At 68.9% G+C, this 15365-nt stretch overlaps 7 pseudogenes; all 7 read right to left on the reverse strand.

The window, feature by feature from the left end:
* Positions 1 to 1260: 1260 nt before the first annotated feature.
* LOC148754450 (5S ribosomal RNA) lies at positions 1261 to 1380 on the reverse strand (annotated as a pseudogene).
* A 2320-nt stretch (positions 1381 to 3700) lies between these two features.
* On the reverse strand, positions 3701 to 3820 carry LOC148754451 (5S ribosomal RNA; annotated as a pseudogene).
* A 2050-nt stretch (positions 3821 to 5870) lies between these two features.
* On the reverse strand, positions 5871 to 5990 carry LOC148754452 (5S ribosomal RNA; annotated as a pseudogene).
* Positions 5991 to 7426: 1436 nt separating this feature from the next.
* LOC148754453 (5S ribosomal RNA) lies at positions 7427 to 7546 on the reverse strand (annotated as a pseudogene).
* A 2320-nt stretch (positions 7547 to 9866) lies between these two features.
* LOC148754454 (5S ribosomal RNA) lies at positions 9867 to 9986 on the reverse strand (annotated as a pseudogene).
* A 2048-nt stretch (positions 9987 to 12034) lies between these two features.
* LOC148754455 (5S ribosomal RNA) lies at positions 12035 to 12154 on the reverse strand (annotated as a pseudogene).
* A 1418-nt stretch (positions 12155 to 13572) lies between these two features.
* On the reverse strand, positions 13573 to 13692 carry LOC148754456 (5S ribosomal RNA; annotated as a pseudogene).
* Positions 13693 to 15365: the final 1673 nt, after the last annotated feature.

Raw genomic sequence — 15365 nt, forward strand, 5'->3', positions numbered from 1 at the left:
GGGCGGCGGGCTACTCCTGGCCGGCAGCGAGGCCCCTTCGCGCCACCCGAGGCTCCATGGGACACTGCCACTTCCCTGATGGTGCCAGAATTCGTGGAACTCTGGCATCCTGGGACTCCCCGGACCCAGACCGCCATACACCCCGCCCCCCTACCGCCACCAGGTTTACCAACAACCGCACCCCCAAGGCTGGGGGAGGCCTGCACCAGCAGGCAACCCTGGGCTTGGGAGTTGTGGGAGGACCCCGCGGAGGCGGCTTGGGCGGCTGCGGAGGGGGGGGCGGCGGCGGCGGCGGCGGCGGCGGCGGCGGCGGCGGGGGCGGAGGAGGCCGGGAGAGCAGAGGCGGGAGATTGAGGGAGTATGGCGATGGTGGCGGCGGCGGCGGCGGGGGCTGGGGCGGAGGCGGGGGAGATGGCGGTGCTGGAGGCGGGGAGAGCAGAGGAGGGAGATTGAGGGAGTGCGGCAATGGCGGCGGCGGGGGCGGGGGTGGGGAACAGGGCAGCACTGGCGGCGGGGATGGGGAGCGCGGTGCTGGCGGCCGAGGTGGGGAGAGCAGAGGAGGGAGTTTGAGGGAGTACGGCGATGGCGGCGGCGGGGGCGGGGGAGGGGGCGAGGGCAGCGCTGGCGGAGGGGGTGGGGAGCGCGGTGATCGCGGCGGCGGCGGGAGAAGCGGGGGCTGATCGCGAGCAGCGTTGGCGGCGTCGGCGGCAGCGGCGCGGGAGGGTTGCGAGGTCGGCGATGGAGGCGGCGGCAGCGTTGGGGGCTGTGTCGGCGGGCGCTGGGCGCGGGGAGGGTTGGCGCCGGCCCCGGCGGCGGCGGTAGCGGGGAAGAGGGCGGTGCTGGCGGCGGAGGAGGGGAGAGCAGAGGCGGGAGATTGAAGCAGTACAGCGATGGCGGTGGCGAGGGCGGGGGCAGGGGTGAGGGCAGCGCTGGAGGGGGGTGTGGGGAGCGCGGTGATGGCGGCGGATTTGGCGGTGGCGGCGGGGGCGAGGGCAGCGCTGTTGGCGGTGGCGGCGATCGAAGGTCGGCGAAGGGATCGAGATGACAGCCTCCGGGACTGAAGAGGACTGAGAAGAGGGTGTGCGGGGGAGCCCTGGCCGACGGGCCTGGTGTGCGGCCGGGGCTGCCAGCTTGTAGTGCCTGGCGGCTAACCCTCTGCTGGTCAGGGGGACCTTCGGCTGGCTGGGCGGCTGCAGAGAGGCAAGGGGCGGCAGGGGTTCGCAGGGAGCCACGCCGGGGCGGCGATGCAAAAGGAGAGGCGAGCAAAAGCCTGCAGCTATTCCCAGGCGGTCTCCCATCCAAGTACTAACCAGGCCCCTCCCTGCTTAGCTCCCGAGATCAGACGAGATCTGGCGCGTGCAGGGTGGTGTGGCCTTAGGCGCTGGGACCCGGCTCCCGGCACTCCAAGAGCCTGCTCCCGACCTGCTTCTGAGCGCACGCCATGCTGCTGGGCCGCTCGGGTGGCGAGCACGTCTGCCCGAGCGCCTCCCGCCAGCTCCCCGCCTCCTCCGGACGCCGCTGGTGTGGGCGACGGGCTACTCCTGGCCCGCAGCGAGGCCCCTTCGCGCCCCCCAGTGGCTCTAACGGGCCTCCGTCACTTCCCTGACTGTGACATATGTCTGGGCGCCCTGGCATCCTGGGCCTCCCCAGGCCCCGAAGGGCTTTTACCCCGCCCCCCTACCCCAACCCCTCTCATCTCCCCCCAGCCCCACAACCGCACACCCCCCTTGCTGCTGTGCTGTCCCCACCTCTCAGGGCCACCGAGGGGGTCGCAGGGTCCTCTCAGTCCCCTCCACCCTAGGGACGTGCAACCCAGGCCCTGGCCCTGGCCGGCCCCACCCACTGGCCCAAAGCCAGGGAGAGCCACCCGCCACCAGGGGGCAGCACCTCCAGTCCGCCGCCACCCTTCCTCACACAGCCTTCTTTCTGGGTTCTCGCCCCTCGTCAGCGACCGGCGTCCCGCCCGATCACTGTTCACTTCACTGGCTACACGTCACCTCTCCTGACCCAGGGAGGTGAGAGAGAGGATGAGAGAAGGCCAGAGACAGAGCAAGAGAGAGGCGGAGAGAGACCGACGGGGACTGTGGGGACAGACTCGCAGAGAGCACTTTCCAGGCTCTGGGCCTCGCGTGGAGGGGTGCTGCGTGGGGGCTGCATGGATATCAGCTGTGACCGCTTGGCCATCAGCTGTTGCCAGTTGGCCATTGGCCACCGGCAGAGCTGCGGTGGCCAAGCTAGGAAGCGCGGATTGTGGACTGCAAATTGCAGAGGGGCGCGGACTGCAGTTGGCCGGCTTGGTGGGTCGGTAAGTTGGCGGGTCTGTTGGTTGGCAGAGAATCGGCCGGCAGGCTGGGGATCGGGCGGCTCCGGCTTGCCGAGTCTCCAAGCCAGCCGCCCGTGAGACATGGTGCTATGAGCCCCCTATCCGTGGTCTGTTGGTGTTCCCTCTTGGCCTCGCCAAATCCTGCATTCTTGTGCGGGCAGAGGGGCTAGAGTCCCCGCAGGACAGGGACAGACAGACAGAACGGGAGGAGGAGTAAGAGGGAGCGAGATGGAAATATACACGTATATGTACATGTATGTATCTAGACATACAGAGAGACATGGACAGAGACAGAGAAAGAGGGGGCTGGCACGCGGGGAGAGAGCTCCTGAGCCAGAGCCAGGGCCCAACAGGCACCTCTCAGAGCCTGACAGATATGGGGTGGGGGAGGGTGGGAGGGACGCACAGGCGGGCACACGGAGTGTTACAGACGCACTGAGGCTGTGTTGAAGTGGCGGCTCCTCCACCGGAGTGTGGTCGTGCCCGGGGCTGGGCTCCTCTAAGGAGGCATTGCCCTGGCGTTGGCAGTCACCATTGAAGCCTCCGGGGCGGCCCGCCAGGGTCTCCGGAGGGCCTGTGGTCTCTGAGCCCCGCCCAGGCACCCGCCCGCGGGAGGAGAGTGGCACCCCCAGGCACCCTGGTTGTGAGGGTTGTGTGCCTGCGTGCCTGCTCTGCCCTTGTGGTGGTCTCCCCTGGAGTCGATGTCGCGTGGTGTGTTGGGGTGCTGCTCCCGCCGTCCCCTGGTTTGTCCCGGCTCTTTGTGCCCTGTGTTTCAGGGACACCGTGGCCGGCGGGAAGGGAGGGCTCCTGGCTCTTGTGGGAGACGGGAGGGGCGCGCGGGGGTGTGGGGCGAGGTGCCTGCCAGCGGAGACAGAAGACTCCGGTGGGGCGGGGCGTGTGGGCGTCCCGTTTGCCCGAGGTCACGCCGATCGTGTGTGTCGGGACCCGAGGGCAGGCGCAGGGATGGGCGTGCCCTGGGCTCGGGGAGAGGTGCAAAGCACCGGCACGTCCTGGGATGGAGAGAGCCTGGTGGAGGCCTGCGCCGGCAGGCAGCCCTGGGCTTGGGCGTTGGGGGTTGCGGCGGCGGCAGGGTCGGGGAGCGAGAGGGAGCCCTGCGATGGCGGTGGCGGCGACCGAGAGGCGGCTGACTGCTGCAGGCTGAGGGCCTGCCTTGGCGAAGAGCACTAAGAAGAGGGAGTGGGGGGGAGCCCTGGCCGACAGGCCTGGTGTGCGGCCGGGGATGCGAGCTTGTAGTGCTGGGCGACTGACCCTCCTCTGGCCAGGGGGACCTTCGGCTGCCTGGGCGGCTGCAGAGGGGCAAGGTGCGGCAGGGGTTCGGAGGGAGCCACGCCGGGGCGGCGGCGCAAAAGGAGAGGCGAGCAAAAGCCTGCAGCTATTCCCAGGCGGTCTCCCATCCAAGTACTAACCAGGCCCCGCCCTGCTTAGCTCCCGAGATCAGAGGAGATCGGGCGCGTTCAGGGTGGTATGGCCCTAGACGCTGGGACCCGGCTCCCCGCGCCCCAAGAGCCTGCTCCCGGCCTGCCTCTGACCGCGCGCGCCGTGCTGCTGGGCCGCTAGGGTGGCGAGCACGTCTGCCTGAGCGGCTCCCGCCCGCTCCCCGCCTCCTCCGGACGCCGCTGGTGTGGGCGACGGGCTACTCCTGGCCCGCAGCGAGGCACCTTCGCGCCCCCCAGTGGCTCCACAGGCCTCTGTCACTTCCCTGACTGTGACATATGTCTGGGCGCCCTGGCATCCTGGGCCTCCCCAGGCCCCGAAGGGCTTTTACCCCGTCCCCCTACCCCAACCCCTCAAATCTCCCCCCAGCCACACAACCGCACACCCCCCTTGCTGCTGTGCTGTCCCCACCTCTCAGGGCCACCGAGGGGGTCGCAGGGTCCTCTCAGTCCCCTCCGGCCCTAGGGACGTGCAACCCAGGCCCTGGCCCTGACCGGACCCATCCACAGGCCCAAAGCCAGGGAGAGCCACCCGCGCCACCAGGGTGCAGCATCTCCAGTCTGCAGCCACCCTTCGTCACAAGCCTTCAGTCTGGGCCCTGGAACCCTCGTCAGCGACCGGAGCCCCGCCCGATGTCCGGTCCCTTCACTGGCTACACGTCACCTCTCCTGACCCAGGGAGGTGAGAGAGAGGATGAGAGAAGGCCAGAGACGGAGCAAGAGAGAGGCGGAGAGAGACAGACGGGGACTGTGGGGACAGACTCGCAGAGAGCACTCTCCAGGCTCTGGGCCTCGCGTGGAGGGGTGCTGCTTGGGGGCTGCATGGTCATCAGCTGTGACCGCTTGGCCATCAGCTGTTGCCAATTGGCCACTGGCCACCGGAGGAGCTGCGGTGGCCAAGCTAGGAAGCGCGGATGGTGGACTGCAAATTGCAGAGGGGCGCGGATTGCAGTGGGCCCGCTTGGCGGGTCGACGGGCGGTGTGTCGGTGGGTTGGCAGAGAAGCGGCCGACAGGTTGGGGATCGGGCGGCTCCGGCTTGCCGTGTCTCCGAGCCAGCCGCCCGTGAGACATAGTGCTATGAGCCCCCTATCCGTGGCTCTGTTGGTGTTCCCTCTTGGCCTCGCCATATCCTGCGTTCTTGTGCGGGCAGAGGGACTAGAGTCCCCGCAGGACAGGGACCGACAGAGAGAACGGGAGGAGGAGAAAGAGGGAGCGAGATCGAAATATACACCTATATGTACCTGTATGTACCTAGACATACAGAGAGACATGGACAGAGACAGAGAAAGAGGGGGCTGGCACGCGGGGAGAGAGCTCCTGAGCCAGAGCCAGAGCCCAACAGGCACGTCACAGAGCCAGAGAGACATGGGGTGGGGGAGGGGGGAGGGACGCACAAGCGGGCACACGGACTGGGACAGACGCACTGACGCTGCTTTGAAGTGGCAGCTTCTCAACCGAAGTGTGGTCATGCCCGTGGCTGGGCTCCACTAAGGAGGCAGTGCCCGGGCATTGAAAGTCACCCTTGAAGCCCCCGGGCCGGGCGGGAGGGCCAGTGGGCTCCGAGCCCCGCCCAGGAACCCCCCGCCCCGCGGGAGGAGAGTGGCAGCCCACAGGCACCCTGGTTGAGAGTGTTGTGTGCCTGCGTGCCTGCACTTCCCCTTGTGGTGGTCTCTCCTGGAGTCCGAGGGCGTGCGGTGTGTTGGGGTGCTGCTCCCTCAGTCCCCTGCTTTGTCCCGGCTCTTTGTACCCTGTGTGTTGGGGCCACTGCGGGAAGGGAGGGTTCCTGGCTCTTGTGGGCGATGGGAGGGGGCGCGCGGGGGTGTGGGGAGAGGTGCCTGCCGGCGGAGACACAGGCTCGGCTAACTGCTGCTGGCTGACTGCCTGTCTCGGCGAAGAGGACTAAGAAGAGGGTGTGGGGGTGAGCCCTGGCCGACGGGCCTGGTGTGCGGCCGGGGCTGCCAGCTTGTAGCGCCGGGTGGCTGACCGGCCTCTGGCCAGGGGGACCTTCGGCTGGATGGGCGGCTGCAGAGGGGCAAGGGGCGGCAGGGGTTCGGAGGGAGCCACGCAGGGGCGGCGGCGCAAAAGGAGAGGCGAGCAAAAGCCTACAGGTATTCCCAGGCGGTCTCCCATCCAAGCACTAACCAGGCCCCTCCCTGCTTAGCTCCCGAGATCAGAGGAGATCGGGCGCGTTCAGGGTGGTACGGCCATAGACGATGGGACTCGGCTCCCCGCGCCCCAAGAGCCTGCTCCCGGCCTGCCTCGTGAGCGCGCGCCATGCAGATGCGCGGCTCCGGTGGTGAGCATCGACATGCTGGCCGGCTCTGCCAGCACCGCGTCCCCCTCCCAGTCCGGCTCCCCGCCTCTTCCGAATGCCCCAGGCGTGGGCGGCGGGCTACTCCTGGCCGGCAGCGAGGCCCCTTCGCGCCACCCGAGGCTCCATGGGACACTGCCACTTCCCTGATGGTGCCAGAATTCGTGGAACTCTGGCATCCTGGGACTCCCCGGACCCAGACCGCCATACACCCCGCCCCCCTACCGCCACCAGGTTTACCAACAACCGCACCCCCAAGGCTGGGGGAGGCCTGCACCAGCAGGCAACCCTGGGCTTGGGAGTTGTGGGAGGACCCCGCGGAGGCGGCTTGGGCGGCTGCGGAGGGGGGGGCGGCGGCGGCGGCGGCGGCGGCGGCGGCGGCGGCGGCGGCGGGGGCGGAGGAGGCCGGGAGAGCAGAGGCGGGAGATTGAGGGAGTATGGCGATGGTGGCGGCGGCGGCGGCGGGGGCTGGGGCGGAGGCGGGGGAGATGGCGGTGCTGGAGGCGGGGAGAGCAGAGGAGGGAGATTGAGGGAGTGCGGCAATGGCGGCGGCGGGGGCGGGGGTGGGGAACAGGGCAGCACTGGCGGCGGGGATGGGGAGCGCGGTGCTGGCGGCCGAGGTGGGGAGAGCAGAGGAGGGAGTTTGAGGGAGTACGGCGATGGCGGCGGCGGGGGCGGGGGAGGGGGCGAGGGCAGCGCTGGCGGAGGGGGTGGGGAGCGCGGTGATCGCGGCGGCGGCGGGAGAAGCGGGGGCTGATCGCGAGCAGCGTTGGCGGCGTCGGCGGCAGCGGCGCGGGAGGGTTGCGAGGTCGGCGATGGAGGCGGCGGCAGCGTTGGGGGCTGTGTCGGCGGGCGCTGGGCGCGGGGAGGGTTGGCGCCGGCCCCGGCGGCGGCGGTAGCGGGGAAGAGGGCGGTGCTGGCGGCGGAGGAGGGGAGAGCAGAGGCGGGAGATTGAAGCAGTACAGCGATGGCGGTGGCGAGGGCGGGGGCAGGGGTGAGGGCAGCGCTGGAGGGGGGTGTGGGGAGCGCGGTGATGGCGGCGGATTTGGCGGTGGCGGCGGGGGCGAGGGCAGCGCTGTTGGCGGTGGCGGCGATCGAAGGTCGGCGAAGGGATCGAGATGACAGCCTCCGGGACTGAAGAGGACTGAGAAGAGGGTGTGCGGGGGAGCCCTGGCCGACGGGCCTGGTGTGCGGCCGGGGCTGCCAGCTTGTACTGCCTGGCGGCTAACCCTCTGCTGGTCAGGGGGACCTTCGGCTGGCTGGGCGGCTGCAGAGAGGCAAGGGGCGGCAGGGGTTCGCAGGGAGCCACGCCGGGGCGGCGATGCAAAAGGAGAGGCGAGCAAAAGCCTGCAGCTATTCCCAGGCGGTCTCCCATCCAAGTACTAACCAGGCCCCTCCCTGCTTAGCTCCCGAGATCAGACGAGATCTGGCGCGTGCAGGGTGGTGTGGCCTTAGGCGCTGGGACCCGGCTCCCGGCACTCCAAGAGCCTGCTCCCGACCTGCTTCTGAGCGCACGCCATGCTGCTGGGCCGCTCGGGTGGCGAGCACGTCTGCCCGAGCGCCTCCCGCCAGCTCCCCGCCTCCTCCGGACGCCGCTGGTGTGGGCGACGGGCTACTCCTGGCCCGCAGCGAGGCCCCTTCGCGCCCCCCAGTGGCTCTAACGGGCCTCCGTCACTTCCCTGACTGTGACATATGTCTGGGCGCCCTGGCATCCTGGGCCTCCCCAGGCCCCGAAGGGCTTTTACCCCGCCCCCCTACCCCAACCCCTCTCATCTCCCCCCAGCCCCACAACCGCACACCCCCCTTGCTGCTGTGCTGTCCCCACCTCTCAGGGCCACCGAGGGGGTCGCAGGGTCCTCTCAGTCCCCTCCACCCTAGGGACGTGCAACCCAGGCCCTGGCCCTGGCCGGCCCCACCCACTGGCCCAAAGCCAGGGAGAGCCACCCGCCACCAGGGGGCAGCACCTCCAGTCCGCCGCCACCCTTCCTCACACAGCCTTCTTTCTGGGTTCTCGCCCCTCGTCAGCGACCGGCGTCCCGCCCGATCACTGTTCACTTCACTGGCTACACGTCACCTCTCCTGACCCAGGGAGGTGAGAGAGAGGATGAGAGAAGGCCAGAGACAGAGCAAGAGAGAGGCGGAGAGAGACCGACGGGGACTGTGGGGACAGACTCGCAGAGAGCACTTTCCAGGCTCTGGGCCTCGCGTGGAGGGGTGCTGCGTGGGGGCTGCATGGATATCAGCCGTGACCGCTTGGCCATCAGCTGTTGCCAGTTGGCCATTGGCCACCGGCAGAGCTGCGGTGGCCAAGCTAGGAAGCGCGGATTGTGGACTGCAAATTGCAGAGGGGCGCGGACTGCAGTTGGCCGGCTTGGTGGGTCGGTAAGTTGGCGGGTCTGTTGGTTGGCAGAGAATCGGCCGGCAGGCTGGGGATCGGGCGGCTCCGGCTTGCTGAGTCTCCAAGCCAGCCGCCCGTGAGACATGGTGCTATGAGCCCCCTATCCGTGGTCTGTTGGTGTTCCCTCTTGGCCTCGCCAAATCCTGCATTCTTGTGCGGGCAGAGGGGCTAGAGTCCCCGCAGGACAGGGACAGACAGACAGAACGGGAGGAGGAGTAAGAGGGAGCGAGATGGAAATATACACGTATATGTACATGTATGTATCTAGACATACAGAGAGACATGGACAGAGACAGAGAAAGAGGGGGCTGGCACGCGGGGAGAGAGCTCCTGAGCCAGAGCCAGAGCCCAACAGGCACCTCTCAGAGCCTGACAGATATGGGGTGGGGGAGGGTGGGAGGGACGCACAGGCGGGCACACGGAGTGTTACAGACGCACTGAGGCTGTGTTGAAGTGGCGGCTCCTCCACCGGAGTGTGGTCGTGCCCGGGGCTGGGCTCCTCTAAGGAGGCATTGCCCTGGCGTTGGCAGTCACCATTGAAGCCTCCGGGGCGGCCCGCCAGGGTCTCCGGAGGGCCTGTGGTCTCTGAGCCCCGCCCAGGCACCCGCCCGCGGGAGGAGAGTGGCACCCCCAGGCACCCTGGTTGTGAGGGTTGTGTGCCTGCGTGCCTGCTCTGCCCTTGTGGTGGTCTCCCCTGGAGTCGATGTCGCGTGGTGTGTTGGGGTGCTGCTCCCGCCGTCCCCTGGTTTGTCCCGGCTTTTTATGCCCTGTGTTTCAGGGACACCGTGGCCGGCGGGAAGGGAGGGCTCCTGGCTCTTGTGGGAGACGGGAGGGGCGCGCGGGGGTGTGGGGCGAGGTGCCTGCCAGCGGAGACAGAAGACTCCGGTGGGGCGGGGCGTGTGGGCGTCCCGTTTGCCCGAGGTCACGCCGATCGTGTGTGTCGGGACCCGAGGGCAGGCGCAGGGATGGGCGTGCCCTGGGCTCGGGGAGAGGTGCAAAGCACCGGCACGTCCTGGGATGGAGAGAGCCTGGTGGAGGCCTGCGCCGGCAGGCAGCCCTGGGCTTGGGCGTTGGGGGTTGCGGCGGCGGCAGGGTCGGGGAGCGAGAGGGAGCCCTGCGATGGCGGTGGCGGCGACCGAGAGGCGGCTGACTGCTGCAGGCTGAGGGCCTGCCTTGGCGAAGAGCACTAAGAAGAGGGAGTGGGGGGGAGCCCTGGCCGACAGGCCTGGTGTGCGGCCGGGGATGCGAGCTTGTAGTGCTGGGCGACTGACCCTCCTCTGGCCAGGGGGACCTTCGGCTGCCTGGGCGGCTGCAGAGGGGCAAGGTGCGGCAGGGGTTCGGAGGGAGCCACGCCGGGGCGGCGGCGCAAAAGGAGAGGCGAGCAAAAGCCTGCAGCTATTCCCAGGCGGTCTCCCATCCAAGTACTAACCAGGCCCCTCCCTGCTTAGCTCCCGAGATCAGACGAGATCGGGCGCGTTCAGGGTGGTATGGCCCTAGACGCTGGGACCCGGCTCCCCGCGCCCCAAGAGCCTGCTCCCGGCCTGCCTCTGACCGCGCGCCGTGCTGCTGGGCCGCTAGGGTGGCGAGCACGTCTGCCTGAGCGGCTCCCGCCCGCTCCCCGCCTCCTCCGGACGCCGCTGGTGTGGGCGACGGGCTACTCCTGGCCCGCAGCGAGGCACCTTCGCGCCCCCCAGTGGCTCCACGGGCCTCTGTCACTTCCCTGACTGTGACATATGTCTGGGCGCCCTGGCATCCTGGGCCTCCCCAGGCCCCGAAGGGCTTTTACCCCGTCCCCCTACCCCAACCCCTCAAATCTCCCCCCAGCCACACAACCGCACACCCCCCTTGCTGCTGTGCTGTCCCCACCTCTCAGGGCCACCGAGGGGGTCGCAGGGTCCTCTCAGTCCCCTCCGGCCCTAGGGACGTGCAACCCAGGCCCTGGCCCTGACCGGACCCATCCACAGGCCCAAAGCCAGGGAGAGCCACCCGCGCCACCAGGGTGCAGCATCTCCAGTCTGCAGCCACCCTTCGTCACAAGCCTTCAGTCTGGGCCCTGGAACCCTCGTCAGCGACCGGAGCCCCGCCCGATGTCCGGTCCCTTCACTGGCTACACGTCACCTCTCCTGACCCAGGGAGGTGAGAGAGAGGATGAGAGAAGGCCAGAGACGGAGCAAGAGAGAGGCGGAGAGAGACAGACGGGGACTGTGGGGACAGACTCGCAGAGAGCACTCTCCAGGCTCTGGGCCTCGCGTGGAGGGGTGCTGCTTGGGGGCTGCATGGTCATCAGCTGTGACCGCTTGGCCATCAGCTGTTGCCAATTGGCCACTGGCCACCGGAGGAGCTGCGGTGGCCAAGCTAGGAAGCGCGGATGGTGGACTGCAAATTGCAGAGGGGCGCGGATTGCAGTGGGCCCGCTTGGCGGGTCGACGGGCGGTGTGTCGGTGGGTTGGCAGAGAAGCGGCCGACAGGTTGGGGATCGGGCGGCTCCGGCTTGCCGTGTCTCCGAGCCAGCCGCCCGTGAGACATAGTGCTATGAGCCCCCTATCCGTGGCTCTGTTGGTGTTCCCTCTTGGCCTCGCCATATCCTGCGTTCTTGTGCGGGCAGAGGGACTAGAGTCCCCGCAGGACAGGGACCGACAGAGAGAACGGGAGGAGGAGAAAGAGGGAGCGAGATCGAAATATACACCTATATGTACCTGTATGTACCTAGACATACAGAGAGACATGGACAGAGACAGAGAAAGAGGGGGCTGGCACGCGGGGAGAGAGCTCCTGAGCCAGAGCCAGAGCCCAACAGGCACGTCACAGAGCCAGAGAGACATGGGGTGGGGGAGGGGGGAGGGACGCACAAGCGGGCACACGGACTGGGACAGACGCACTGACGCTGCTTTGAAGTGGCAGCTTCTCAACCGAAGTGTGGTCATGCCCGTGGCTGGGCTCCACTAAGGAGGCAGTGCCCGGGCATTGAAAGTCACCCTTGAAGCCCCCGGGCCGGGCGGGAGGGCCAGTGGGCTCCGAGCCCCGCCCAGGAACCCCCCGCCCCGCGGGAGGAGAGTGGCAGCCCACAGGCACCCTGGTTGAGAGTGTTGTGTGCCTGCGTGCCTGCACTTCCCCTTGTGGTGGTCTCTCCTGGAGTCCGAGGGCGTGCGGTGTGTTGGGGTGCTGCTCCCTCAGTCCCCTGCTTTGTCCCGGCTCTTTGTACCCTGTGTGTTGGGGCCACTGCGGGAAGGGAGGGTTCCTGGCTCTTGTGGGCGATGGGAGGGGGCGCGCGGGGGTGTGGGGAGAGGTGCCTGCCGGCGGAGACACAGGCTCGGCTAACTGCTGCTGGCTGACTGCCTGTCTCGGCGAAGAGGACTAAGAAGAGGGTGTGGGGGTGAGCCCTGGCCGACGGGCCTGGTGTGCGGCCGGGGCTGCCAGCTTGTAGCGCCGGGTGGCTGACCGGCCTCTGGCCAGGGGGACCTTCGGCTGGATGGGCGGCTGCAGAGGGGCAAGGGGCGGCAGGGGTTCGGAGGGAGCCACGCAGGGGCGGCGGCGCAAAAGGAGAGGCGAGCAAAAGCCTACAGGTATTCCCAGGCGGTCTCCCATCCAAGCACTAACCAGGCCCCTCCCTGCTTAGCTCCCGAGATCAGAGGAGATCGGGCGCGTTCAGGGTGGTACGGCCATAGACGATGGGACTCGGCTCCCCGCGCCCCAAGAGCCTGCTCCCGGCCTGCCTCGTGAGCGCGCGCCATGCAGATGCGCGGCTCCGGTGGTGAGCATCGACATGCTGGCCGGCTCTGCCAGCACCGCGTCCCCCTCCCAGTCCGGCTCCCCGCCTCTTCCGAATGCCCCAGGCGTGGGCGGCGGGCTACTCCTGGCCGGCAGCGAGGCCCCTTCGCGCCACCCGAGGCTCCATGGGACACTGCCACTTCCCTGATGGTGCCAGAATTCGTGGAACTCTGGCATCCTGGGACTCCCCGGACCCAGACCGCCATACACCCCGCCCCCCTACCGCCACCAGGTTTACCAACAACCGCACCCCCAAGGCTGGGGGAGGCCTGCACCAGCAGGCAACCCTGGGCTTGGGAGTTGTGGGAGGACCCCGCGGAGGCGGCTTGGGCGGCTGCGGAGGGGGGGGCGGCGGCGGCGGCGGCGGCGGCGGCGGCGGGGGCGGAGGAGGCCGGGAGAGCAGAGGCGGGAGATTGAGGGAGTATGGCGATGGTGGCGGCGGCGGCGGCGGGGGCTGGGGCGGAGGCGGGGGAGATGGCGGTGCTGGAGGCGGGGAGAGCAGAGGAGGGAGATTGAGGGAGTGCGGCAATGGCGGCGGCGGGGGCGGGGGTGGGGAACAGGGCAGCACTGGCGGCGGGGATGGGGAGCGCGGTGCTGGCGGCCGAGGTGGGGAGAGCAGAGGAGGGAGTTTGAGGGAGTACGGCGATGGCGGCGGCGGGGGCGGGGGAGGGGGCGAGGGCAGCGCTGGCGGAGGGGGTGGGGAGCGCGGTGATCGCGGCGGCGGCGGGAGAAGCGGGGGCTGATCGCGAGCAGCGTTGGCGGCGTCGGCGGCAGCGGCGCGGGAGGGTTGCGAGGTCGGCGATGGAGGCGGCGGCAGCGTTGGGGGCTGTGTCGGCGGGCGCTGGGCGCGGGGAGGGTTGGCGCCGGCGGCGGCGGTAGCGGGGAAGAGGGCGGTGCTGGCGGCGGAGGAGGGGAGAGCAGAGGCGGGAGATTGAAGCAGTACAGCGATGGCGGTGGCGAGGGCGGGGGCAGGGGTGAGGGCAGCGCTGGAGGGGGGTGTGGGGAGCGCGGTGATGGCGGCGGATTTGGCGGTGGCGGCGGGGGCGAGGGCAGCGCTGTTGGCGGTGGCGGCGATCGAAGGTCGGCGAAGGGATCGAGATGACAGCCTCCGGGACTGAAGAGGACTGAGAAGAGGGTGTGCGGGGGAGCCCTGGCCGACGGGCCTGGTGTGCGGCCGGGGCTGCCAGCTTGTACTGCCTGGCGGCTAACCCTCTGCTGGTCAGGGGGACCTTCGGCTGGCTGGGCGGCTGCAGAGAGGCAAGGGGCGGCAGGGGTTCGCAGGGAGCCACGCCGGGGCGGCGATGCAAAAGGAGAGGCGAGCAAAAGCCTGCAGCTATTCCCAGGCGGTCTCCCATCCAAGTACTAACCAGGCCCCTCCCTGCTTAGCTCCCGAGATCAGACGAGATCTGGCGCGTGCAGGGTGGTGTGGCCTTAGGCGCTGGGACCCGGCTCCCGGCACTCCAAGAGCCTGCTCCCGACCTGCTTCTGAGCGCACGCCATGCTGCTGGGCCGCTCGGGTGGCGAGCACGTCTGCCCGAGCGCCTCCCGCCAGCTCCCCGCCTCCTCCGGACGCCGCTGGTGTGGGCGACGGGCTACTCCTGGCCCGCAGCGAGGCCCCTTCGCGCCCCCCAGTGGCTCTAACGGGCCTCCGTCACTTCCCTGACTGTGACATATGTCTGGGCGCCCTGGCATCCTGGGCCTCCCCAGGCCCCGAAGGGCTTTTACCCCGCCCCCCTACCCCAACCCCTCTCATCTCCCCCCAGCCCCACAACCGCACACCCCCCTTGCTGCTGTGCTGTCCCCACCTCTCAGGGCCACCGAGGGGGTCGCAGGGTCCTCTCAGTCCCCTCCACCCTAGGGACGTGCAACCCAGGCCCTGGCCCTGGCCGGCCCCACCCACTGGCCCAAAGCCAGGGAGAGCCACCCGCCACCAGGGGGCAGCACCTCCAGTCCGCCGCCACCCTTCCTCACACAGCCTTCTTTCTGGGTTCTCGCCCCTCGTCAGCGACCGGCGTCCCGCCCGATCACTGTTCACTTCACTGGCTACACGTCACCTCTCCTGACCCAGGGAGGTGAGAGAGAGGATGAGAGAAGGCCAGAGACAGAGCAAGAGAGAGGCGGAGAGAGACCGACGGGGACTGTGGGGACAGACTCGCAGAGAGCACTTTCCAGGCTCTGGGCCTCGCGTGGAGGGGTGCTGCGTGGGGGCTGCATGGATATCAGCCGTGACCGCTTGGCCATCAGCTGTTGCCAGTTGGCCATTGGCCACCGGCAGAGCTGCGGTGGCCAAGCTAGGAAGCGCGGATTGTGGACTGCAAATTGCAGAGGGGCGCGGACTGCAGTTGGCCGGCTTGGTGGGTCGGTAAGTTGGCGGGTCTGTTGGTTGGCAGAGAATCGGCCGGCAGGCTGGGGATCGGGCGGCTCCGGCTTGCCGAGTCTCCAAGCCAGCCGCCCGTGAGACATGGTGCTATGAGCCCCCTATCCGTGGTCTGTTGGTGTTCCCTCTTGGCCTCGCCAAATCCTGCATTCTTGTGCGGGCAGAGGGGCTAGAGTCCCCGCAGGACAGGGACAGACAGACAGAACGGGAGGAGGAGTAAGAGGGAGCGAGATGGAAATATACACGTATATGTACATGTATGTATCTAGACATACAGAGAGACATGGACAGAGACAGAGAAAGAGGGGGCTGGCACGCGGGGAGAGAGCTCCTGAGCCAGAGCCAGGGCCCAACAGGCACCTCTCAGAGCCTGACAGATATGGGGTGGGGGAGGGTGGGAGGGACGCACAGGCGGGCACACGGAGTGTTACAGACGCACTGAGGCTGTGTTGAAGTGGCGGCTCATCCACCGGAGTGTGGTCGTGCCCGGGGCTGGGCTCCTCTAAGGAGGCATTGCCCTGGCGTTGGCAGTCACCATTGAAGCCTCCGGGGCGGCCCGCCAGGGTCTCCGGAGGGCCTGTGGTCTCTGAGCCCCGCCCAGGCACCCGCCCGCGGGAGGAGAGTGGCACCCCCAGGCACCCTGGTTGTGAGGGTTGTGTGCCTGCGTGCCTGCTCTGCCCTTGTGGTGGTCTCCCCTGGAGTCGATGTCGCGTGGTGTGTTGGGGTGCTGCTC

This window comes from Rhinolophus sinicus, unplaced genomic scaffold (assembly GCF_057876585.1).
Source record: "Rhinolophus sinicus isolate RSI-liver-muscle unplaced genomic scaffold, RSI-T2T HiC_scaffold_19, whole genome shotgun sequence".
Lineage (NCBI taxonomy): Eukaryota > Metazoa > Chordata > Mammalia > Chiroptera > Rhinolophidae > Rhinolophus > Rhinolophus sinicus.